Raw genomic sequence first — 27,432 nt, forward strand, 5'->3', positions numbered from 1 at the left:
AAACATAAGAGCCATATATATAAATATTGACATTATTTCATGTATGATACTTAAAAACTATAAAATAATATAATAGATACATGACTGGCAAGAAGATGAATGACATAATTTTATATTGGTGATCTAGACCCGATATTTATTTTGTTCACATCAAAAAGAATCAGAGCGAAATAAAGTTTATTTGTAGAAATTGTTGTATTGTTTATCATGTCAGTTCGATGTCAATAAAATATAAATTATATTATATTATAAAGCTGAAATAATTGTATGATTTGTCTAATTTTTATGTTTTGTGTTTTTTTTTTAACTTTCTATAAATCTATATAATTTCTTCTTCTATTAGAAAATTGTAACACGGTGGGACACAGCTAGTTTACATTTCCATTTTAAATAAGTTATATATTAGAAATATTATTACCTTTTAAAGCTGTCAAAAAGCACGTTGCACTTAAGCGACACTCACTATCATATCACTAATGAAGCCGTTCGATTTGTGATGTGCTATGAAGCCTTAACTAGTTTTGTCTTAACACCACGCGTGCACGCATCACTTGAGGCTGTGGGCCGCGCGCAGTCACTGCCTCTTACTTATAGTTTCAGGTGCACCGCGTAACACTTTCCCCACCCAACAGCTAATAATTGATTTTCTCTTTTAAGATCTTCTTCAAATCTTACCATCTATTCTCTTGATCAATTAATATTGTTTATATTACTAATATTAAAAAAAAAATAATTAATACTGTCGGTTTTAGTTCATAAGGGTGTTGCTTAATGCTTGTAATATTTTTCTGTGAAACTGCATGGAGCTTAATATATCTATAACGATTTTTGTATAATTAGTTTTATTATATCTTCGAATTGAAAATGACCCAATGGTCAGAACACGTAGTCAAATTTAGATCACCTTAAACGTAAAAGGTGATATAAATTTGAAAATATTTTTTAAATAGCATAACATCATGAGGACTACATATTTTCGAATGAATATCTTCTACATTTGTATACATCTAATCCATTGATTAGCATGTTGGTATAAGCTCCAAATCTTCTCCTCAAAAGGAGTAGAGGCCTAATCCAGCAGCAGGATAATTAAAGGCTTGTCTAATATCTATATTATACATATATAAAAAAGGCAAAGACAAAATAAGCCAGTATCTTTTTCTCCACTGTTTGTCAACTGGTTTTTTTTCGGTAGCTTTTAGGCTTAGCTATAGTATTTAGTGTTTTCAATATAAAAATTGGACATAAAAGTATAAAAAAAGGAACAAGTAAATTTATATAACATATTTTCCTTTTTTCAATGATTATGATCGATGATGGAATGATTATGGTTCAATTTCGACCACTGAGTAATGACAAATGACAATCGATTACCGAATAAGTTATACTTTATTATTATTGACTATAATGATTCCCGTTTCTCTCTTTAGGATAGTCGTAGTGTAAAGTAATACCGTTCTAATAAATGGACTCTCTTGCTCATTTATTTATATAAACATGCGAGTGATATATTTATATGTTCAGTTAAATAATTATTTAGTAATTAATAAATTATATCTCATGGTAATAATTACTGATGTTTTATTATTTAAATATATTTGTGCATAATAATGTAAAATCATATATATATTTTTACAAATAATTAATGCAAACTTTTCATAGAGATCTTGATCACTTCATTTCACACCCTTAATGGTGTAATAAGTTGTTTGTTTTATTTGTCCTTTTGGATAATAAGCACCCTATTATTACCTATTTATAAACGTTGCTTCGCGGTTGTTTACTTAAACAGTGATTTATCTCTTTCCTTCATCATAAATTTTACATTCGAAAGAAAAAGAAATAGTATTGTTTAACTAATCAGCCTCTAACCAACATTTCAAATCAAACCATATCAAAATGATTTATTCAACATTGAAGCACTACATTTGCTTATTGATAGTCAAACCAGAAACTACCACCGGTTCGGAAAAGAAACACCCAGCCCTGAGAAGAACCGGCGAAAGAAACTCAGCGGGTTTTTTTAAATGTATTGTTTCATTTACAAAAAAAGAGAGAAATAAAAAAAAAAAACCATGCGGCGATCGTCTCATTCCCAAGGTGTGCTATTATCCATAAAATCGTTAATTGTATTATTCACCTTTAACACACAAGCGTTCCTTTACAATTTTATTTATATTGAATTTATAATTAATTTTTTGAAATTTACATGTAAAGTCCCTTGAAATTAAATTTAAATGAAGATATGTCTAAATTTTGCGTAAATAGTTATTATTATATTATACATATTATAACCTAACTGCCTCGTTGGTGTAGTAGAAAACTCATAAGGCTAAAGATCTCGAGGTCCTGGGTTCAGATTCCTGGTTATAGTGTATGTTGTTTTTTGAAAATAAAAAATATATATATTGCTAGTGCGCCTTTACAACGAAAACAATAATACATATTATTTGGGATTACTGACATAAATTATATGTCCTTGTTAAAGAAGACCAAACCAAAAAAGGTGCGTATACAACAGATGTACATACAATTAATAACTTTAGATAACAATAAAGAAAAAACGCCACAAATATTTATCGCCATAATACGCCTCGATATGGAAAAAAGATTCGACTCCAGATCAGAAGGCCGTGGGTTGAGTTAGGAATTAATAGGTTTGGCATAGGGTTTGTTGATCAGAATTTATTAGAGGCAGCCAGCAGTAAGTAAATTGGCGATAACAACGCCCGTGCTTGAAAAAAAGCGTTATTGTTCTTTTTTAAATAATTTTTGCATTATAAATAAACGACATTTAAAGTTTGTATGGCTCGGTGCAAGCCCGTCTGGGTAATTACATTCCACTCATCATATATTCTAACGCCAAACAGCAATACTAGTGATGTAACTGGTGACCAACTATCAGTTCGCCCATTTACTAATATGCCATTTTCTGGGGTGAATGTGGAGTTTGTTAATTACAGCATTCTGTCGTTGTTCTGTCGTCTTGTTTTGAGGTTTTTCATTAATTTCATTATTTCATTGTGTAAGGTTCTACTGATTTTTAATGATTATTTTGATATTTTTAGAATATAATGGTAATATTTTTAACTAAATTAACACTGGTTGGAAATTATTGAGCGAAAAAAAACTACGCTATATATAAAAAAGAAACAAAGCACGGAAAAATGGTCTCGTTCGATGGTTGCCAGGGTGATTGGAAGAATTGCAAATAAAATTGTAATAGAATTGTAAAATATTAATTAGTAATAAATTATATAACAACATACGTGTGAAAGAGAATAAAATGTTAAAAGTAAATGTGAAGGATTGTTTTACTGGGATATTCTTACAATTGATAATATTAAATACGTTGTGGCTTTAGGTTGCAATTATTGACTCGGTTGTAATTTTTTTCTTAAATTATTTTTTTTTGCATTAAATTGTTTAGCTTAATTATAGCCTTATTTATAGTTTTACTTAAATTAGAAGGGTAGTATTTTTTCTATTATTTGCTGCCGCTTTACCCATGGGCAGGTGTATATTATACCAAAGATATCATTGACCTAGCAAATGAAAATACTACACCTAATGATGATCATGTCCTCCTGATCGATTTCGGTCACGGCGGCAAGTCTCAGGACATATTATAGTGCACAAGTATATAGACAGCAATATGACTCGACCAGAGTTCACCTGAAACCGAACTGCACCTGTACTGAACTCACATACTTCCATCTTCCAGACTCCGGGCTGCTACTGATAATCTTCAACTTATATGACTACATACTAACTACTATTGTATATAACGAGGCATTACAATAATTCAGTATTTATCTTTAATTACTAAAATAATAATAATAATCACACTAAGATCATTAATACGAAAGGTGTGTGAGTTGTGAATATTAGTTATTTCTTCGCGGTTTATAACAGCTAAAATTTACATGTTTTAGTCTTTTTTTCCCGTTTAACTGGATTTTCGATTATGGCGTGTGCGTAGCCACGGGCCAAGCGCTAAGCTAGTGTCAAATAAAACATTAGCAATTTTGCTTTATAACCCTGTGAGTATTAGAGTTTATTAAACATTTCTATATATTAATGTAAGTAGAGATATGACGTAAGAACTTTTTTTTTGACAATTTTATACTCATCTACCAACATATAACGTTATACGTGTATTTTATTATAACCAAAAAATGAAATGAAAGTAAAATGTAGTAAAATATAAAGTGTGTAAATTAGACATAGAATAGAGAGATTAAATAAATATGATTGATGTCTTGAATTAAAAACACTTCATGAACTGCGCTTCTCACATTATTTTTAAATAATATTATTATAAGACCTAAATTATAAGAATATAGGATTCAAATATTTGTATTTATATAAAATTTCTGATTTATTTAACGCATTATAGTTATAATCATATTACGAATGGCAACTAATTGTATATTATTTAAGCTATTGTCATGAATCCCTTTTGTTTTTATGTTAGAAATGTTTGTAAATTTTAACTTGATAGATATCACGATGCGGAGTCATAATACAGATATCATCCGCAAACATCGTATCATCGGTTAAATAGAAGAAACAACTTTTAAAAAGAGAAAATTTTACAGTACATACCTATAAAGATTTTAATTTTGTTATAATTCATTTTTCGCCCTAAGTTTGATTTTTAAATATAGGTGTTATAAATTATTTTAAAGGTATTTAGGTCATGAGATTAAGATCATTAAGATTGTTTCTTTATTATGATTAATTCAATAAAATAAAGGCATTTCTAACAAGTTCCATTTATCTACATAGTAACGAAAATATTGCAACAAGGATTTTCTTAAAAATTAAACATAATTGTACGAGAGATCAGTCAGTTCAAACTTAAGTGTTACTCATAATGTTTAAGTAAAAATAGAAAACTATAAATATAAATGTTCATTATAAAAGAAAAAATATTTTATCACCTTTAAAAACACCTCCTGCAAACCTTCAAATGCACTCTGCATTGGATTTACTCTTGTCAGTCTAGTCTATTTTATTTATTTATTGATATAGTTACACCATCAACTTATTACTAAACATTTAAAATTAACAGCTTAAACATCTGTTTAAGTTCAGACTCCAGATCAGAAGGCCGTGGGTTGAGTTAGGAATTAATAGGTTTGGCATAGGGTTTGTTGACCAGAATTTATTAGAGGCAGCCAGCAGTAAGTAAATTGGCGATAACAACGCCCGTGCTTGAAAAAAAGCGTTATTGTTCTTTTTTATTTAAATAATTTTTGCATTATAAATAAACGACATTTAAAGTTTGTATGGCTCGGTGCAAGCCCGTCTGGGTAATTATATAAGAGTATCTACTCTTACGAATCAATACGTCTTTAAGGGTGTAAACAACATTAAAGTAACAGATATACCAAATTATTTAAATAAAAATCTTACACAACGTAATATTCGATACTTTTAATTATAAATAACAAAAGCTACAACCAATAGTGTTTACTACTTATCTTCAGGCGTTCATTCGCTTCATCAGAAAAAAAAAACTGAAAAATGTGCCTCTTCTACATATATATATATATATATATATATATAATATAATATAAAATAATAAATAATAAACCTTAAATTAACCGCTATACTATGTAGTGTAGTTTTTTGGAGTAATCAATGGATACGTATTTTAAAAAAAGTCATAAAATTTTTTACGTCCCTCCATTTTTAATCAATTTAAAGCAAGTGTTGTAATTAAATCCTGCTTTAATTACAACATTTGCTTTAAATTGATACAGGTATTAGAAATATGTCAAAACAATAAAAAGTACTAAAAATTGTCTATGATCTCATCTCGATCTTTCATGAGAGAAGAAGAAAAGAGTATTAACAGTCCGCCTCAAGGCTGCGTGTGAGTATGGTCTATGTCCGTTAACTCTGTGACAATTAATACGTAAATACTATACAGGTGTGTAAGCAATGCTAAAGAGTAACAATAATAAACAAATAAATAAATATTTTTTCTAACAGTCTTTCATATCGAAAGCATCATTAATAGTAATATTTTAGTGGTACTTGTAATTTTGTGTAAGTATATTAAATACCTTTATTTTTAATAGATAAATGCCATTATTAAAAAAATTAAATCAATTTTATGAATATTCAGTCAGTTTTATGAATATTTCAAATTGTAACGATTTTGCGTTGACGCACGCTACTAAATGTACGACATTTATATAGAAAAATATCATATATAATATACATATCAGTCGTGTGTCTCTTTCGCTTAATTCCCTACTAGGTGTCACATGTCCAAAAAATACATTATTCTATAAAATTTACTATCACAAACAAATTTAAATTTTAAGGAAAAAATAGATTATTACATAAATATTACTTTTCTTCTGTTATAATTTCAGAGCACTTTTTAAAAAAAGACTATGATGATTTTCAACAATCAAAATGGCGGATTACCACAGAAATTACAGTACAGAAACACTTGTGACATTTTTGTGACTTTAACGAATTTTCATTTTTCCTCTAAAAATACAGTTAAATAATAAATCGATTTATTAAATAATTGTTGTTTCAAAAGAATTTGAGATGTCACTTTTCCATTTAAGCGACGATATTAAAAAAAATAAAATAAAATATATTATGAGTTTTTATGACGTATGTCATGCTATTGACATGGATTATATAGCAAAGTGGTCCTGACACAGATCGACGAGCCACACCCTGGTATATTAACCTTTTGAATATGTTTTTTGTTCATATCTTTCATTATTTTTTACTTTATAATTCTGAAATTATATATGAAATAAAATTATTTACACATATAATTGCACATAATGAAATTATATACACATATAATTTCATTTGTTATGTGTGTATATATAATAGAATTGTAACGAATCGGTCAGTCTGTCTATTATTAACGCAATAGGTTCCAAAACAATGTTTTTTTTTCTATTTGGCTATGCGTTTCCGGTGATGCCTTAAGTTTGTACTAAGCTTGGAGTAACATTTACGGATATTTATATCGGTTGACACAAAAAATATATGTCAATTTAAATAATTCCTAATTCATAATAACTTTAGTTATCTATATTCTATAAAACTATGATGATTTAAAGGTTTATATGAACATAAAGTAAAAAAAAACGCTCACATTGGTAATATATTAAATATGATTCAGCTTAGGCACATAATAGGACATCATCGGCGGGTCATCTGCAGCCGTGTCGCTGTCGCATTGTTATTATAAAATAATATTATTTAAACATTATAATGCTTCGATGGTAGGTTTTGAAGTATCTTGGTCGCAAGCTGAATTCAAAGCGAAAGGCGAAGCGGCGTGTTCGTAACGTTTTTAAAGTGTAATATACAGTAAAACTGAAGATTGATAACTAGACAAGTTATCAGCAACAAATTAACAAGATGTAGATACATAGCTATATACTAAGAAATATATCTTATGTCACAGGAACAAATAGACTGTTTTGACGGAAACAAGTGACCAATTATGCTGAGGAAAATCCTTTTGTAAAGATTAGCTTAGTGTAAACATTTATTTATCTATACACCCACAGTACCAGCTTGTGAATGTCCCACTGCTGGGCTAGGGCCTCCTCCGAAACCGAACCGAAACAGCCTGTGAATGTCCCACTGCTGGGCTAAAGGCCTCCTCTCCTCATTTTGAGGAGAAGGTTTGAAGCTTATTCCACCACGCTGCTCCAATGCGAGTTGGTGGAGGTGGCCTCCTCGCCTTGAGGAAAAGGTATGTAGCTTATTCCACCACGCTCCTCCAATACGGGTTGGTGGAATACATATGTGGCTGAATTTCAATGATATTAGACACATGCAGGTTTTCTCACGATATATTCTTTCACCGTAAAGCATGAGATGAATTATAAACACAAATTAATCACATTAAATCTCAGTGTTACTTGCCCTGGTTTGAATATCATATGTGGATATAAATTGCCGTTTACACAACATTGTTTGGACGAGTAGTTTAGATTTGGCGACCCTTTAAAATAATGGGAATCTTTTTGGCCGGTACGCGTTTCTAAAACAATATTATATATACAACTAAGTATTACTTTCAATGCAATATTTGTTGCTCCATAAATAATTTAAATAAAAGAAAAAACATTCTAATTTTAAATAGCCATAATTAGAAAAAATATCTAAAACACTGCGTGGCGTGACGATCGTAATGAAAGTCTAGTCTAGTATTACTTGTTTTAGTAAGTATTTTACTTGTTTTAGTAAGTGTTAATGTTCTCTTTTAAAGAATGTACTTTTTTTAGTGACCGTTGAAAATATTTTGACATAATAAATCTAAGACCTGTTTCTACGATGTGTCATTTATAAGTGTGTGCAAATAATACATGGCGAAAAATAAATCGCGCTATAAAATTCTGATGACCGCCAAGCAGATTGGGGCCACGGCGGCCATTCCTAAGGGAGTATAACCATCTGCGCGAGACATCATTATTAAGTATACCTAATGAGGAAGCGTAAGCACATACTTGAGCACTGTAATATTGTAAACACAAGTTTCTATTCCCTCACTCTGTCTGTCCCATGGCAAGTGCGACACGACCGGAACGAGTCAGGCGCAGGACTAATACACCAACTTTTGAAATATAAACACTTTTGATGTGCCATTTTAAAATATATACATGTAATAAAAATGTAATTGATCGCTGTCTGTACATAGAAAATATTTGAGTAAAAATATTATCGGGGGCCTTTATCAAAGCAATAGAACTCAAAATAATGATTGTTAGAATTTTTGTCTGTCAGAAACGGATTGACTAATTTCAGCAATATTGTGACAAACTTCACTTAAAATCTAGTCTGTTTCATTTCAATCGGCTTGTAAATAAAAAAGTTAAGTCAATTTAAAGAATCATGTTGAACATTTTTACTAGCTTTTATTTAACTTGCAATGTATGTATTAACAATTAACAATGTCGATGAATCGATATTTTTTATCGAAAATTGGGATATTTTTTTAGCTGACGCTGGCAGCACTTACATGATAAATAATTATAGGTTATGAATGATAAAAACTGGGAATTCCTATTATCTTCAGGATTTTAATGCAATATAAGGTTCCGTCATGCTATGGCATAAATAAACATCACTTAGAAACTATATGTAGGAACAAAACCATCGCACTTACGCGTGAAAACACACGCCGGCAATTTTCTTCTTACTATCGCTTTAACATGAAATAATACGACAATGAACCCTTGTTTAACCTTCGATATGATATAAGGATTGTTTCTATGCCTTTTCACTGGATTAGAATCGTTTTCTAACATAAAAATAAGCAAAAATTAAACAATAAACACAATGAACGAACCAATTGTCAAGTTTGTTTCGCTACTTGAGTAACGAAATAATCACTGAAACTGGTTATGCGATAAGGGACAGTAGATTTAATAATTCTTTCTCTGTCTAAACCATTTATTAAGTAATTATCGTTCTCTTTCTTGTGTGTGAGAAGGAAATCGTTTCTCTGTCTACGTATTTTAATGCTTGCCTACAATATAGGTTTTAAATGAAAGGACTTACTTAACGTTAAATTTGACGTTAACTTTGACTTGTGTAATTTGATGAGATAGGCGTCAATGGCATTGGTTTGCAACCTGTCTAAGAAAAGGATAACTCCAAATTCAAACCCAGAACTGTGTTTTGTAAGGCACAAGTAGGCTTAAAATGATGTTGCGTTGTTGTGTAGATGTGTCCAAAGGTCTGGTGTATGGTGCCATCGGACATATTACAGAAATCATATGGCCCTGCTTCCGGAGAGCATAAATGTATGAAACTGACACACCATCCGTCCGACGGTGTTCACCTCATTCAACCCAAGCCTGTGCAATTTCGCCATGCCGTTTTATACTTAGGCTCTAAGCTCTTCAGTGCTGGTCAAGCATACGTGGCCTTAAGTAGAGTAAAATTTTCATTAGAAGGTATCTTTATTGAAAAGCTAAAGTGTTCGAAATTAACCGGCAAATGACCTTGCAACAATGATGCATCGAATGACATGAAAATACTAAGAAACGTGTCCAGCGATAAATAAAAGGTAAAAAATAAATTAAAAGTAAAAAACATTTTTAAAAAACAAGCTTTTAATTAAATTCGCTAAAAAGAAAAAAGAAAAACTTTAAAACTTTTACTATCAACGTTATTAGTCTATAGTAAAAGTTACATTACATAATTTATATGATATAAAAGCTTGTCGCGAAATTTAAGTACTCAAGAAAATATGTATATAGTACGGATTAAAAACAAAATAGCAATATATGTAATGCACATTTCCTTTGTTTTTCGATACAATATATTTAACTAGGTATTGCCCGTGGCTTCGTTCGCGCCATGAATAAAGGATAAATGGTTCCATATAAGTCTGTGATTTTAAAGTAAGAAGCATGAAAAATCATTCTGGTTAGAAAAAAGTATTACACCTTTTTTATATCAGTGAACTTACAGCGATACCTATAGTTGAAAATATTCATACCGAAGTATTTGTTTTCGGTTTGTAAATAATTGTGTTGTGAAGTTAATGTGTTAGGTAGGTATTACGTTTTGTCGCCGCATATTTTTTTCTCATTGTTTTATTAAATTTATACTCAGTCGCTTAGTTGATAATAGGCGCCTACTTATTTTTAAATACACAGATTTACGTTTCAGTTTTAAAAGGACACAATTTCCTGTGAAGGTATCATTAGCAGTCACAATAAATAAAGCACAGGGAAAGACATTCAAGTATGTCGGAATAGATTTAAGGGAATGCTGCTTTTCTTATGGCCTATATATTTCCATGGTTGTCTTACCTAGATCCGGCGAAATCCAATAAATACTAAAAACCCGCGAAAAAAAAATTTTTTTTTTGTTTGTAAATACTGATTTATTATAAATCTGCTCTTAGCGATTTCTTTAACTTTACGCGGGTACTGTCGGCTGGGAATATGGATTCTACCGAGAACAACTGGCATGAAACACAGTATTTATTCTTTTTAAAAATAAAAAATAATTAATAATCATATACAATTTTATAATTATTAATTTTTTTTTAATTATTTATTATTTTATATTTATGTATCACATATAAAAATCAAGAAATACTACCTGTAAGCTCTATCATTAATAAGCCCTTTATTACATATACATTAATATGAGCTTATCTCACAGTATTTTAATATATTAAAAAAAAAAACAATAATAGTTAAGTAATAATCTCTAATCGTTAATATAACGTACGTATTTTAGATTTACAAATCGATTTCAAAATCCGATTTTAGATATCCGATTTCAGTAATGCCTAGCCCCACCAAATCGCTTGCGCTCAGGCAAATATAGTCTTTAAGTACTTATTGGTAAGGTCGATGATTGTGTAATAGATTTCCGATGCAGAACCAACAAATCGAAATCCGAATCGCAAAATTTGCGCTATCCTTTTTATTCCGCTTTATTCCAATTGGTTAGAAAGAGAGAAAGCGAATTTCATATTACGCAACAATCAGTTTGCGTTTGGATACCATACACAATTCGTTTGGTGATATCCAGTGATTTTATTTGTCGATTCGAAATCTTTTAGTGGTATCGATCTATAGATCGTTGGCGTTTGGTTCGGCTAGATCGATTTTTGAAATCGGATTTTAAATTCGTTTTGATATATCGGACGCATGCCTAGTGCTCGGACGTGTTGTTTACGCTTTGCTAATTTTTTTGATATACCCTCATAAATTTTATAAAGTGAGGATGAGTGCTAACGATAGTGATAAGGAGGAAAATAATGATAATTTGTTATTTGAAAATAAAAATGAGAGGGAAATTTATTATTTGGTGGAATGGGCGGATAATATGTTAGAAGAATTCTTCTGAATAACGGGTTGATAAAAGACTCCATGAAGGCAGTTATGAAAATAATGATGACAGAATTATTACCTTTAAAAAGAGGAGGGTTAATATCGTATAATGAGTGATTCCATAGGTTCTCAGAATGAGCAAGCCCAAGTTGAAAACGATTTTTCACGAGATAAACATGAAGTGTGCATGACATCATTAAAAATCTTACCTAAGCAATTTGCTACGGCCAAGTTACTTAGAGCTGAAGATATTCAAAACATTGTAAAAATAAAATACAAAGGCCCATATAAAATACTTATCAGTTCAATTCAGACGAAAGTGCATCTTCTCAAATGTAAAAAGATAGAGGATTTAGGGTTTAAATGTATGATGACTACTGAAAGCCGATATTCTTATGGTGTAGTCAAAGATGTCGATCAAGATCTAGATGATAAGGAAATATTTGATAATTTAACAACTGAATTTGAAATTGCTGCTGTCAAAAGATTAAAACTCAAGACTATTAAGGAAAACGGTTTAATAGTGAAGCTTGTCGTCTTTGTTGTAAATGAAATATACTAACTGCATATGTTACAGTATATGGAAGTTGAACCATTTCAGTTCCCAGTAAGTCAATGCTTAAGCTGTTGGAAATTTGGACATTACTGGAGATTTTGTCCTACGAAAAAGATTCTTTATCCAAAATGTGGAAGTAAACTTGAAAACTGTAAAAACAAGGATATTACGTATCTCAATTGCAATGGTTTCAAATAAAAATTGCCCCATGTTCCTCAAGGAAAAGAAAATTAGAAAAATTATGAGTGAGAAAAATTTAACTTACAGAAAGGCATTAGAAGTATATATTAGTGAAAATATACCAATAACACAATAATCCAATCACTTATTTGTTCAACAAGAAACGAAAAATGCGTCTTATAGTCAACAGTACAATAAAAATCTCTAGTTCTAAAGTTGCAAGTAAGTCGGTAATAGAAATGGAGTGTTCTTTAGGTGAGGGTGGGAATGAAAAGTAAGAAGTCGAAGAAAAAAGTTCAGGAAGAAAAAGCATGAAAGAAAAAAAGAAAATCTCAAAACAAAAGTGTAATAGAAATCCAATTGAACAGTTAATAGAAAACGAAATAGCTTATGACAATAATTTAGGAAAGACATGTGAAGAAGAAAAAAGTAAAATAGATTTTAGAAACTTATTTAAAGAAATAGAGTTTAAGAAAATTTTGCAGAAGATTAAAAATGTTGTATTAAGCTCTAACGAAAAATGGGAAAAAAATATTTTTTGTTTGTGAAAAGATTTTATTTATAGAGTTGAAAAAAGTAATACTTAGTTTATTTAAAAGAGCAGAGATCTTTGGAGGATTATTAGACCTTGTTAATGGATAGTAGTGAAAACTTTTAAATAAATTTTATGCAATGGAATGCACAGAGTCTATGCCCTAAATTGGCTACTATTATGCGTTGTTAATTCAGAACAAAATTCACATAGCTATAATTAGTGAAACGTGGCTTCATGAATCTACAATAATATCTTTTTTTTATACTTGCCGGGAGGGCAAATGACTCTACTCCACCTGATGGTAAGTGGTAGTAGAGTACAAACGCGACGACGGCCAGTATAGTCGAGAAGAATGTTCTGCACTAGCCGCCTTCGCCTTGCCGGCCCGCAAGACACCTCCGCCGCCTTTACGCCTCGTTTGAAGGAACCCGGGTTGTAAGAGGAGAGGAAAACGTGAGCTGGTAAAGAATTCCATTTTTTGGAAGTGCGACAAAGAAAGGAGTCAAAACAATCATCACCTGACGTTACCTTTGTGTCAACTGATATAGCAGTGAATTGTAATTGGCCCGTAAGCAATGAAAGGCTAGGCAGCGACTATTTAATTATTTGTTATAATTTTAATTATAGGGATACTTTGCACTTAATAAAAAAAGGAAATATAAGTTAGCTGATTGGAAATCTTATAATTTGACACTAAAAGAAACATTTGATAGTTATTGGATACACTTTTAGATAACAATATATAAATCATGTACGATTTTCTCGAAACTGAAAATTTAAATAGAATGTGCTTTATTGTACACCAAAAGAGTTACAGAACCATTTTAAACACAAACATAAAAAACGAAAACTATTTATGTACAAAAGGCGGTCTTTTCGCTAAAAGAGCGATCTCTTCCAGACAACCTTTGGGTGAAAGACATGAAATAAATATATATATGTTTATGTATATAAATATAAACATACATATATAATAAATAAAAAAATATGTAATTATGGTAATTATAATAATAAATAGCTATTGCTATTAATATAAGTATTGCCAACTATTGCCTGGAATCTGATTTTAAAATACGCCCCTAGTGTCGATAATATTTCATTTTCTATGCTTTATAATCTGCCAATCCCAAAAACAAAGGCGAAATATCGAAATTTTACCAATTCCCAAAGGATTCTACTTATGTAGAACCTATTTCACTCATGTCGTGTATTCATGGAATATTTTACACTCATTGTAAAATTTAGTAAGTTAAGAGCGATTCGTGGAAGAAAATAGAATATTATCAGCTTATACTAGTGGGTTTAGTAGGGGACAGTCGTGCTTAAATTGTTTGACTAGATTAGTGTCTCAAGTCCAGATATTGAAAATGCCTATTAACTTGTCTGTTTATGAATCCGTTAGAATTCTGGATGAGTTACAAATTGGTTTTAAAATATGTAATTATTTGTGGTCATTTTTGAGTGAGAGAAGGCTAAGAATTAAAAAGGAAATAAGAAACTTGTCAGGTGGACTAATAAAGGAATAGCACAGGGCGACCCGATATCACCTTGTGGCGTCCACCACATGTGCATCCCACTAACATACATACTTACACACATATTATAAACATACATAAACATACATCCAAACAGACATACTACACAACACATTCCAACTCAACATAGAATATTGGATTGACGACACAACGGACGATCGAACGTGCACAGTGGACAACCGCATTGTTTATCTCCGTTGTGACGTCGTCCTTTGTTCTATGTTGAGGCCCCGCCTACCGGTGCAAGCGCATTGGAGCGACGGATTTTTTATATTGGCTACGAATGATCCTACCAACGTTTACGACTTATTCATTATTCATTATTCTACCACCGTCATAACCGTTACTTGCGCTTAAAAATAATTCGCTTTGTGTTTAAGTATTGTGCTCGTGTTTATGTGTACATATGTGATCTTCTATGCCTGTATAACGTTATTTCTTCTGTGTGCATATATTGTGTGTATAACGTGTATATAATATACACGTTTATGGACCATCCGCGTGAGTTTCATTTCTTATTATAATATTCTCACAGACCCTAACACACGCATCACTTACCCATAACTGGTGACCCCGAGCTGTAATTTTTAAAGAACACCATGAGCGAAAGCAGCGATTCTGCTAAGTCATGCACTTCACAAAATGGCGGTCATAACGTGACCAAGCGAAAACCACGCCCTATGCAGCGCGTTAGTACTGACGGCGAACGCTCTGGAACTTTTAACGCCGGTCTTCGACTACCATCTTTTTACCCTGATGACCCGGAAGTCTGGTTCGCACAAGTCGAGGCTCTATTCGCGAACGCCGGAATTACTGGTGACTCCACCAAGTTCAATTACATCATCGGCAACCTCGACTACCAATATTCGCGCGAGGTCAAGGATATTTTACTGGCTCCACCTGCTGCTGATAAATACAATAAATTAAAAACCGAGCTAATCAAGCGACTTTCGGCTTCTCAAGAGCGTAAGGTGAAACAGCTTCTCATGCATGAAGACCTTGGAGATAGAAAGCCATCCCAATTCCTGCGTCATCTCCAGAACCTCGCGGGCCAGAACGTGCCTGAGGACTTTCTCCGTACCATCTGGTGCAGTCGCCTGCCCGGAAACATCCAGACCCTTCTCGCATCACAGCCTCATAGCTCACTGGAGACCCTTGCAGACTTGGCCGACAGAGTGCAAGATATAGCATCCCCACCGCACCACATTGCTGCGACATCTGCGCATGGACCCAGTTTACAGTCCATGGCTGGTGAGATAGCCGAATTGCGGAGAATGGTTAAGGATCTGACCCTTGAGCTTGGCAGACGACCCCGCTCGAGGACTCGACATCAGCGCCGTGACAGAAGTGGATCATCCAGACGTTCCGAGTCCAGCTATCGGAAGTATCCGATATGCTGGTATCACCAACGGTTTAGGGACGGCGCAACGAAGTGCATAAAGCCGTGTGACTTTTCGAAGGCGGGAAACTCTCAAAGCAGTCGGTAATGACGACTACCGATTGCTCCAACCCAACACCAGGTCGTCTATTCGTCACTGACCGCCGGACCAAGAACGAGTTCCTTATCGACACGGGCAGTGACCTGTGCGTATTTCCTCGGGCCCTACACAACCAGTGCAAGCAGACTGGCTATCAACTGTCGGCGGCTAACGGCAGTGTCATCAACACGTATGGTTTTGTTAATTTTAATTTAGATCTAGGCTTACGCAGGGATTTTCCTTGGCGCTTTATTGTTGCGGATATAACCAAAGCTATCATAGGTGTAAACTTTCTTTGTAAATACAATTTATCTGTAGACGTAAAAAATAAGCGCCTAATAGACAATATCACCTCACTTACTTCAATTGCTGAGCTTTACTACAATAAAGATACTTGCAATGCTTTTTCTGTAAAGGTCTTGACTGGTGAATCTCGATACCATTCTATTCTGTCGCAATACCAAAGATTAATCCGGACCTGGACCTCCCATATCTTGCACTCCCCGCAGGTTAGCTCCCGATAAGCTCACCATAGCTAAGCGCGAATTCGAGATTATGCTGAGCAACGGTACTGCACGTCCTTCAGACAGTCCATGGTCGTCGCCATTACATTTAGCTCCGAAGAAGGACAACGGATGGCGACCTTGCGGGGACTACCGCAAGCTCAACGCGAGGACAATTCCGGACATGTACCCCATCCGACATATCCACGATTTCGCGCATAATATATCAGGTTGTACAATTTTTTCTACAATCGACTTGGTTAAAGCTTACAACCAAGTGCCGGTTAGTGAAGATGACATCCCAAAAACTGCCATTACAACCCCGTTTGGTTTGTTCGAGTTCCCATTCATGACCTTTGGTCTCAGGAACGCAGGCCAAACGTTTCAAAGGTTGGTTGACGAGATGACTCGCGGGTTAGATTTTGTTTACCCTTACCTGGATGACTTCCTGGTTTTCTCCAAAAGTCAGGCCGAACACGAGAAGCATCTGCATCAACTGTTCGGGAGAATGCGAGACTATGGCATGCTGGTCAACTCAGCCAAATGTGTCTTCGGTGCCGAGGAGGTAACGTTTTTAGGTTACAGAATTTCGGCAGCTGGTACCAAGCCCTTAGACTCTAAGGTAGACGCCATCAAGCAATTCCCAGTACCTAAAACCGTCCAACAGCTGAGACGTTACCTAGGTATGTTGAATTTTTACAGGCGATTTATACCTCAGGCTGCTAAAATCCAACAGCCCCTCCACGCCTTACTCACTGGTTCAGTGAAGGGCTCCCACCCAGTCCATATATCTGGCGAAGCCCTCGCAGCATTTAACCAGAGTAAGGAGAGTCTTTGTGATGCCACTTTACTTGCACACCCAGATATCCAGGCCAAACTAGCTCTCGTCACAGATGCGTCTGACCAGGCTATGGGGGCAGTCTTGCAGCAACACAAAGATGGGATTTGGCAACCGCTAGCATTTTTCTCACGGAAACTGAGTCCGGCACAGCAAAAGTATTCCCCGTATGATTGCGAGCTTCTTGCTATCTACGAGGGAATCAAACACTTTCGCCACATGCTAGAGGCGCGACATTTCACAGTCTATACTGACCACAAGCCATTGCTTTACGCCTTCCACGAGAGGAAAAGTAGCAGCTCCCCTCGTCAGTATAGACACCTGGATTTCATAGCGCAGTTCACCACAGACATTCAGCATATATCTGGCAAAGATAATGTTGTTGCTGATGCCTTGTCCCGGGTGGACGCACTACAGAGCCCTGTCGCCATTGAAACACTCGCCAAATCCCAAATCAACGACCCTGAATTAACACTTCTACTCGGTGGTGAATCTTCACTCCGCCTCGAGAAGAAGACAATTGACGGTAGCCTAATGTCACTATACTGTGACGTAAGCACCCCTACGCCGAGACCATTCGTGACTAAATCACTTAGGCGTCAAGTCTTCGACAGTCTGCACTGCCTTAGTCACCCTGGTGCTAATGCGACTGCCAAACTTGTATCGCAGCGATAGGTGTGGCCAGGTGTGCGGAAAGAATGGTCACGGAAGTGCCTGGATTGCCAACGTGCCAAGGTCACAAGACATGTGACAGCACCATTAGGCACCTTCGAATTACCACGAGCCAGGTTCACTCAAATTCACATTGACCTAGTGGGACCTCTTCCGCCATCTGAAGGTTTCAAATATTGCCTCATAGCTGTAGACCGTTTTACTAGATGGCCTGAGGCGATACCTATCGCAGACATAACAGCTGAGACGGTTGGCAAGGCACTGCTGTCGGGATGGATATCCCGTTTTGGCTGTCCGACAGACATCGTTACCGACCGCGGACGTCAGTTCGAGTCCGCTCTGTTTAACTGCCTGTCCAAGATAGCCGGGTTTCATCATCGACGAACCACCGCCTACCACCCCGCATGCAATGGTCTTGTAGAGCGATTTCATCGTCAGCTGAAATCATCGATCATGTGCCATGCCGATAGCCATTGGACCGAATCGCTACCTCTGGTCCTCCTTGGCATGCGCAGTTGCATCAAAGAAGATCTCAACTCTTCATCCGCGGAGCTCGTATATGGCGAACCTCTTCGCCTCCCCGGAGAATTTTTCAATTCCTGTGTAGACGGTACCACGGACCTTTCCGACTTCACCGCTCGCCTGCACAGGATAATTAATAATCTCCGACCCTCTCCAGCCTCACGTCACGCGAATAATAAAGTCTTCATATTTAAAGACCTCGCTTCCTCCACCCACGTATTTCTCAGGGAAGACGCGGTGCGGGGATCCTTACAACCACCATACACCGGCCCTTATAAGGTTGTACAAAGTGGAGCCAAAGTCTTTAGAATCCTAGTCAAGGGTAAACAGGTCTCCGTCTCCATCGACCGCCTAAAACCAGCGTACATGGCCACAGAACCCGCCACAAGCATCGAAGTCCAGCACGGCAACATCAGCCAAGCTAAAGATGCTGTGTGCCCCGATGTCCGAGCAACTCGCTCGGGTCGAAAGGTCCGATTCCCGGATTTTTACCGTCCGTAGGGACGCTCTCTGGGGGGGAGTGATGTGGCGTCCACCACATGTGCATCCCACTAACATACATACTTACACACATATTATAAACATATATAAACACACATCCAAACGGACATACTACACAACACATTCCAACTCAACATAGAATATTGGATTGACGACACAACGGACGATCGAACGTACCCAGGTGACAACCGCATTGTTTATCTCCGTTGTGACGTCGTCCTTTGTTCTATGTTGAGGCCCCGCCTACCGGTGCAAGCGCATTGGAGCGACGGATCTTTTATATTGGCTACGAATGATCCTACCAACGTTTACGACTTATTCATTATTCATTATTCTACCACCGTCATAACCGTTACTTGCGCTTAAAAATAATTCGCTTTGTGTTTAAGTATTGTGTTCGTGTTTATGTGTACATATGTGATCTTCTATGCCTGTATAACGTTATTTCTTCTGTGTGCATATATTGTGTGTATAACGTGTATATAAAATACACGTTTATGGACCATCCGCGTGAGTTTCATTTCTTATTATAATATTCTCACAGACCCTAACACACGCATCACTTACCCACAACCTCTTATTTTTAATATTGTTACTTATAAAATCTGTCAACTGTCGTTACCTACTAATAACATTACTCTTTCACAATATGCTGACATTTTTTGTATGAGTTTAAATAATTATATATAATTTAAATTTTAATTATCTCATTGTGACACTGCGTTCAGGGTTTGCACTATCCTGCTTATCTATTTACATCTATAACTTAATTTAAACCGATGCCAACTCACTTACAGCTAACTCACTTATAATATTTTATTGTATTAATGTTAACTTAATTGACCAGATACTGTCAACGACCCACCCCCTGATTTTATGTTGTAAATTTTATAATCTTTATGACGAGTTTTATTAATGTAACGGTCTTGTTGGAACGAACCCTGTACAACACACACGAGAACCCCGCGACAAAGGGTAATTAATATACAACCAGATTGTTCTCAAGTTTTAATTAAGTACAAAAAAAAGATTTATGGTAATTGAAGAGAGTATTTCGATGAAATATCTAAAAATAAGTTAATTTGGTATCGAACAGTTCAAAGTGAGCCTCCTCACATACCTTGATTTAACAGATATAAAATAAAGAGGTTATTTTTTATTTATATATATTATTACAGCTCATCGGCTTAGGTCTGGACATATCCCATCAAAATGCTTTGGTTTTCTCATGAAAAAAATTGATTCTCTTAATTGTGATAGATGTGGACGTATCGAAGATCTACATCACTTGTTGATGGAATATGTCAAGACACAGAGTCAGAGAAAGTTACTCTTAAATAATTTAAAAGTATGTTTGTTTGATGTTGGATCTGTTCAGGGCATGCTATCAGATCCTTTATCAGAATCTGCTATATGATAAAATTATATGATTTTTTATAGAATAGGAAGGCGGACGAGCATATGGCCCACCTGATGGTAAGTGGTCACCAACGCCCATAGACATTGGGCGTAACTATAGACCTTGGGAACTAAGATGTTATGTCCCTTGCGCCTGTAATTTTATCTAATAGCAATAAATAATAAATGATGTTACAAAATATAGAAGGGACAATGGGAATGACGTGCCTGTGTAGGCCAAAGTCCCAAAATTAAATAAAAAAAAAAATTTAGATAAACGCGTGAAAAAATACGCAGTACGTATTGTTCTACGCTTAAACGAAGAACAGATGAATAGATCGGTTGGCGAATATTTGTATTTCATTGATTTAAAAATAGCATGAAAAAATCTATATTCTACCCGTACGAAGTTGGGGCGAGTGGCTATATACCTATACATGTTTTATCAAAAAAATCACTATTACGGGAACAATACAACAAAAGATAATAAACAGCTTACTTAAATACTGAGTAATATTTTGCCTCTTTATACACCTAACTTTAATCGCTTATAAGTGACCGCTTTGTAATAATGTACTTTGCAGAATTAATGTGATTTTCAAGAAATGCATTCAGAGTGAGTATTTTTTTAAATTCACATTTGTTAGCACTTTATTGGTTGCCTGTATCGATCGGTTGTATATGATTTATAATAAAATTACATGTGGCCATTAACTGTCATTATGGAAGAAAGACAACTGTGATGGTAGCGGGTTCTTAAAAAGAATGGAGAAACAAAGAAATTAATAATTTTGGTATTAAGATTATATCGGAGAATAAACAACATTATATTGTATATTAACATTACATTATATATAACAATATTATATATTATACAACTGTGTATTATTTCGGACCAGCTTCAACATTTAAATTGTGCTCTTTCAAAGGTTAGTTATTTCAAAGATTATTATTAAATGTCGCTTTTGAATCACTCGAGTTCTAGTTCCAGAGCCATTAAAAGGATAAAACTCATTTTCATTTAATTTTAATAATAAATAATTAAACCTGTGAATGTCCCACTGCTGGGCTGAGCCAAGATATGATTGATGACAGTGATTAGAATGAGTGAATCCAGAGTGAATGATTGTTGATACTATTATGATAGTTGAATATTTGAATAATAATTCCAATTTTATACTTTTATACGTTTTTATACGTTTATTTGTTTCTCATGAAACGTTCTACAAATATCATATTTCTATCTTTTACAGAGAGCTCACAGTATCAATTTTTATTTTTTAAATTTATGTCAAAATTGAAGAATTATTTACGAAACTCTTTTTTTCATCACAAATAAGGCCAACATTTGACCGTTGATTTGCTTGATGTAAAGCACTGACACGGTCTACGATGTAGAAAGCTTGCCTAGAAGAAACCTGTTTACTCTGGATTTGAAGAAACCAACGTTGTTCCTATCATGAAATACAGACTCAGACAAAGTATTCCACAGTTTTGCTGCGCGATTAATATATTTGGATTCAAAGCGCTTCGTACGTAGTTGGTACCTGTGGCGCTTTGGTCGCTTTTCTCTGACCTTTTCATGGTAAAAAGATGGGAATAGGGCGGGAGAAATTAACTTGTGTAACTCCTGAGCACATTCTCCAAACCGACCACTCTATTCAATAGAACAACAAAAGTTACGCAACTTACGTTGCGCGATTACGTCGATGATTGAGACTGTAGCCGAGGGTTGACCAATGTGTAGTTTCCTATTAGCCTCCTGGCACTCCTCTCTATCAATTCTAGAGCCTGAAGGCGGTACTTAGCAGAGTCGTCCTAAAGGTGAGAGCAGTACTCCATACACTATCTCATTTTGCTTTGTACAAGCTAAGCAGTTGTTCAGGGGTAAAGTAACGTCTCACCTTGGAGAGGATACGAAGCTTACAAGTGGCTATTAAGGCTTTGGACTCAATAAGAGCCGAAATTAAGAGTCAACGTGAGTCTAACTGCCAAGAAATTCCAGGTAGTCAATTATAGGAACGGATACATTTCGGAATGAGGGAGATAGTTGGAATTCCTATGAGCCTGGATTTGACAAGCCTCACAAGCACGTGCTTTGGATGTATAGCTCTTGACAACTGTGCAGTCATCTGCGTAGCCATGGATACCGGGTATCATAATCAGCAGATCATTAGTGTGAGATCCCTTGGAGAACACGGGGATTTATAGCCATTCGATCCGAAGAGTGGCCTTCAACCACCATTCTTAACGATCACTTCTTTAAGAAGTCAGAAATCCACGCAAACTGTATAGCAAGCAGACCGTACGCAGGACGACGAAGGCCATCATGCCAATGACCTTATCTGCAAGCTGCCTGCGTAATTAAGGTGTTAATATTTATACAAATAATTATCTTTATTGCCAGATGTATTTAATTTAAAACATATTTTTCCTTTATTGTCATTATCGCAAATTCATTTGCCATTATTTGTATATAGGTATAAATAAATATATATTATTAAGATTGCATATGGAAGTTTATTTGTTAAACATTTAATGTTGTACATTACTATGTATATCATTTTGTTTTATTTGCTTATTTTGGTTTCATTAAAAACTTTAAATTCTGTTAATAACAATAAATATTCATAGTAACAGGACGGACATATTTTATAAGTATCTAAATATGTTGCATGTATTTTTCTTTACAAAAAATACCTTTTTCTTCTTAACTATCCATGCGAAGCTGGGACGATTACCTATTAGTATTAGACTGCCTCGTCACAATAAGGTTACAAATCCCAGGTCGGGCCAATAAAAAAGCTATTGAGTTTTTCTGTCGAAAATTCTTAATAGCAGCCCGGAGTCTGGAAGTTGGAAGTGTGTACACTCCTGTGCCTCGGAAAGCACGTAAAGCCGTTGGCCCTGCGCCTGAACTCTATTCGGTCGCGTCGGATTGCCGTGCCATGGGATTATGAGAGTTGAGGAATAGAGAGTGCACCTGTGTTTTCACACACACTTGTACACTATATATGTCCTGCGCAGTTGACTAAACTCCCTTGAGATTGGCTGCCGTGGCCGAAATTGGTTTCAAGTAATTTATCTAAAAGTTTATCTAATAACAATAATAGTCTAATATTATTATTAGATAAAAATATTATTTATAGAGCAGGCACAAAGATAAATTTATAACATCAAGATTACAAATAGACACTGCTTCATTAGTGTAGGTTACCTACTGGCTAACATATACAAATTATATATACATATTTATATTATATACATTTAAAGCAAACTTTGTAATAATATATCCATAAATTCCCTTCAATATATATTTTGGCAATTCGTCATAACCATTAGTTGCTAATATTTTTAATCAGGCATTATATAACAAAACAGCATTTTAAAATCAACATAAACTTTAAAATATATGACAAACAACGTTCGATGTGTAAGATCTACTATAACCTTGGTAGTTCATATACGAAGCCGTCCTACAAGGTGATCCTGTCCTTGCACTCCTTGATAATGCGTATGAATCTTTGAGCCTGTCATTGATATAATAATGAATATTACGTGTGTTATAGATATAAATGCTGATATTATGCACAGTGCATTTAAACTCATTGTTATGAATTCGGGCATACAGCGGAGCGCGAACCTAATCGCAGGTACTGCATAATTTCATTCAAACCGTGACATTTCCAGTTCAGAATTGTCACGTAAATTTTTTTTTATTTTTATTTCGTTAATATATTATAAAACGTACAAAATTTGGGTGAATTAGATATTTTTAATAACGAAATGCAAGCGTGTTCCGCTTGGGTATTGGATATTTTTCGTTTCATGTTAAGCCAATATCTATTTTTTTGAAATTCCTTAAGCCTATCTATACATATTTAGGAGGTGGACGTCGTTGCAGTAAAATAAAACTTCTTCTTATATTGTAGAACAGTAGAAACGGTGGAATATCGTGGAATTCGTGAAATGATTTATTAAAAACGGAACGTGTATATATACAAAAAATTAACCTATCAGAAAACAAGAAAAATATAAAATGTAAAAATAATATAATATTAATGTGACTGGTGATAGGGCTTTGTGCAAGCTCCTCTGGGTACCACCCACTCATCAGATATTCTACCGCAAAACAGCAATACTTGATATTGTTGTGTTCCGGTTTGAAGGGTGAGTGAGCCAGTGTAATTACAGGCACAAGGGACATAAAATCTTAGTTCCCAAGATTGGTGGCGCATTGGCTATAAGCGATGGTTGACATTTCTTACAATGCCAATGTCTAAGGGCGTTTGGTGACCACTTACCATCAGGTGGCCTATATGCTCGTCCACCTTCCTATCCTATAAAAAAAAAAAATGAAGATAATAAATATAAAAACAGCTCTTTTAAGAGCTTGACATTACTTCATACTACGTCATTGCATGCTGCTTGCTTGTTTCAAATAAACAGTTCATTTCAGAGCTATTCATTGTTTCAAACGATGACGTCATATAATGAGGCATGCGTGGCGTGTGTATTCTTGTTGTTATGCGTACTGCTACACATACATATAATAAAAATATAACTGATCGCTGTCTGAACATGGAAAATATATGAGTACAACTATTAACGGGAGCCTTTATCAATAGAACCCAAAACAAAAATTGTTAGAATTTTTGTCTGTTTGTGTGTGCGTTTGAGCGCACGATTCTTAGAAATAGCTTGATGATTTGAGTGTGGTTTTCAATGTATTGTGACAAACATCACTTAAAGTGTTTGATAATTTCAATCTCTTTACAAAAAAAAAAATTATATTAATTAAAAATCACAACGAACAATTATTCGATAAAAAATGCTATAAAATATTTGTTCAGTTGAATTGGCTGAAACTTTAGCTACTTATAAATGATAGTCTGTACAATTATAACGATTGAAAGTTGAGCTATTTTCAGAGAACGCTGGTATGTCGCGGAGATTCGGTTTGTAAATAAAGTTAAAATTTATAAGTGTATTTTGCTCCGTCACGACATATATTTTTTTCTCATTGTTTTGTTAAATTTATACTTAGTCGGTTAGTTGATAATAAGTGCCTACTTATTATTCAAATACACAGATTTACCTTTCAGTTTTGAAAGGACACAATTTCCTGTAAAGGTATTGTTTGCAGTCACAGTAAATAAAGTAGAGTGATAGACATCCAAGTATGTCGGAATATATTTAAGGGAATGTTGTTTTTCTCATAGCCAATTGTATGTTTCTCTATCTAGATTCCGGTAAACCAATAAATACTAATTTCCCACGAAAATAAAACCAAAAAATTTGTATATACTGAAATATTAGAAGTTTGCTCTTAGTGATTTCTTTAAGTTTAACGCGGGTCGAACCGCGGGTACATCGAGTTAATTAATAAAATAGTTTCACCATCATTAACATAACAATTGTCCAACTGGTTGAGATCGAACTAACGATATTATGACAGTGTTTTATAGTTTTTTTTAACGTTTCCCAGGATATTGACGTAAACGTATATGTCGGCGACTCATCAGACTTCTGTCCAGGATCCATGATAGTAATAAAAAAAGACAATATCGAGACAATCGCGAGAAATGCGACCCATCTTATTACAGCTATAGTATTTAACACTATCCTTTTTAGAAACACTGTTTTCGGCAACACGTGGCTCTTTACTATCATGATGATCGTTATTCGACTTTACGGACGATTCTAGCTTACGTTTACGATAAGTTTTCAAAATGGAAATTAATTTAGGCAACGATTCAGGCGTGTAACGCAATAGGTCTGAGCGAATATACTCTGGATAAATACCTGTCACCACAGCATCAACCACCTCCGCATTCGAAGCCTCAGGTCCGACTCGCTTGAACACCGTCCATGCCGTTGTGGCGTATTCCGCGTAAATGCGTGATCAGAAGTGAAAGCTCTCCACTTCTGAACATCATCCGCGTACCGGAACTCCCTGCCAAAAGTTTGAATTAGTTCACATTTCACTTGGTCCCACGTGGTAGAACTAAGCGACCACGTGTCAGCCCATGTTTTTGCTCATCCTCTTAGTTGTAAAACAGCTTTCATCCGAGCCTCATATGATGGTATGTCCACGTGGGCACACCAATCCCTAATATCATAAGATCTTTCATCGGGGTCAAATGGCGGCAAGTAAAAATCGTGACGATGACGCGGCGGCAATGATCCGGATGAAAAGGCAGCAGTAACAGCGCTGGCAGCCGTTTGTTTCGTAATAGAATTGACAAGACACATGACCTGATCCATGGTAAAGGTCGGCTCCGGTTGACGTGGTGGTCCGGAATCACGGGCCTGTGATCCCACCGCTGCTGTCGGCGACTCGCCAGAGTTCTCCCCAGGATCTATGATAGTAATATAAAAAAGACAATATAAATGAACTTAATTTTATTTTTGATTAACTACTCAGTACAACAATGGTCGAAAGAATGCCAGCAAAAGCCTAATTTTCAAATAACTAAATTACATGTTTCTTTTACTTTTTACTAAAATACTATATTTACTTTTTTACAAATATAATTATTATTAACGGTTTATACAAACAATTAAATTATTTATAATCATAATTTAAAAGTTGAAATATACTATAATATATTTTAATTAGCTTAATTATTTATTACTAACTATAATAAAAACATGCACCGGAAATACCGAGTTTACACAGTCGTGACAAAACAAAGCATATTTACATTTCAAAATAATTAAAAATTAGATATATATAAAATAATAATTAAAAATTATATAAAATATTAGATAATCATAAAACTTATCCAAAACATCTATTAAATCTTATTTAAATTAATTCGTTACTTATATCTGTGTTAAATCTGTAAGG

General features: G+C 34.6%; 1 protein-coding gene across 4 annotated transcripts in view; it reads right to left on the bottom strand.

Moving 5' to 3' along the window:
- LOC126771019 (acyl-CoA Delta-9 desaturase-like) overlaps positions 1-27,432 on the bottom strand; it is a 78,036-nt gene that overhangs the window by 29,783 nt on the left and 20,821 nt on the right. For 2 of the 4 annotated variants that reach the window (XM_050490662.1, XM_050490663.1), the window contains exon 2: positions 26,385-26,941. The gene's annotated coding sequence lies outside the window, so the exon portion shown is untranslated. Of the gene's footprint in view, positions 1-418; positions 570-26,384; positions 26,942-27,432 lie in introns of those variants that run through there. The other 2 variants (XM_050490664.1, XM_050490661.1) reach the window with 2 other exon arrangements.

Source organism: Nymphalis io, chromosome 10, assembly GCF_905147045.1.
Source record: "Nymphalis io chromosome 10, ilAglIoxx1.1, whole genome shotgun sequence".
In the NCBI taxonomy this organism is placed as follows: domain Eukaryota; kingdom Metazoa; phylum Arthropoda; class Insecta; order Lepidoptera; family Nymphalidae; genus Nymphalis; species Nymphalis io.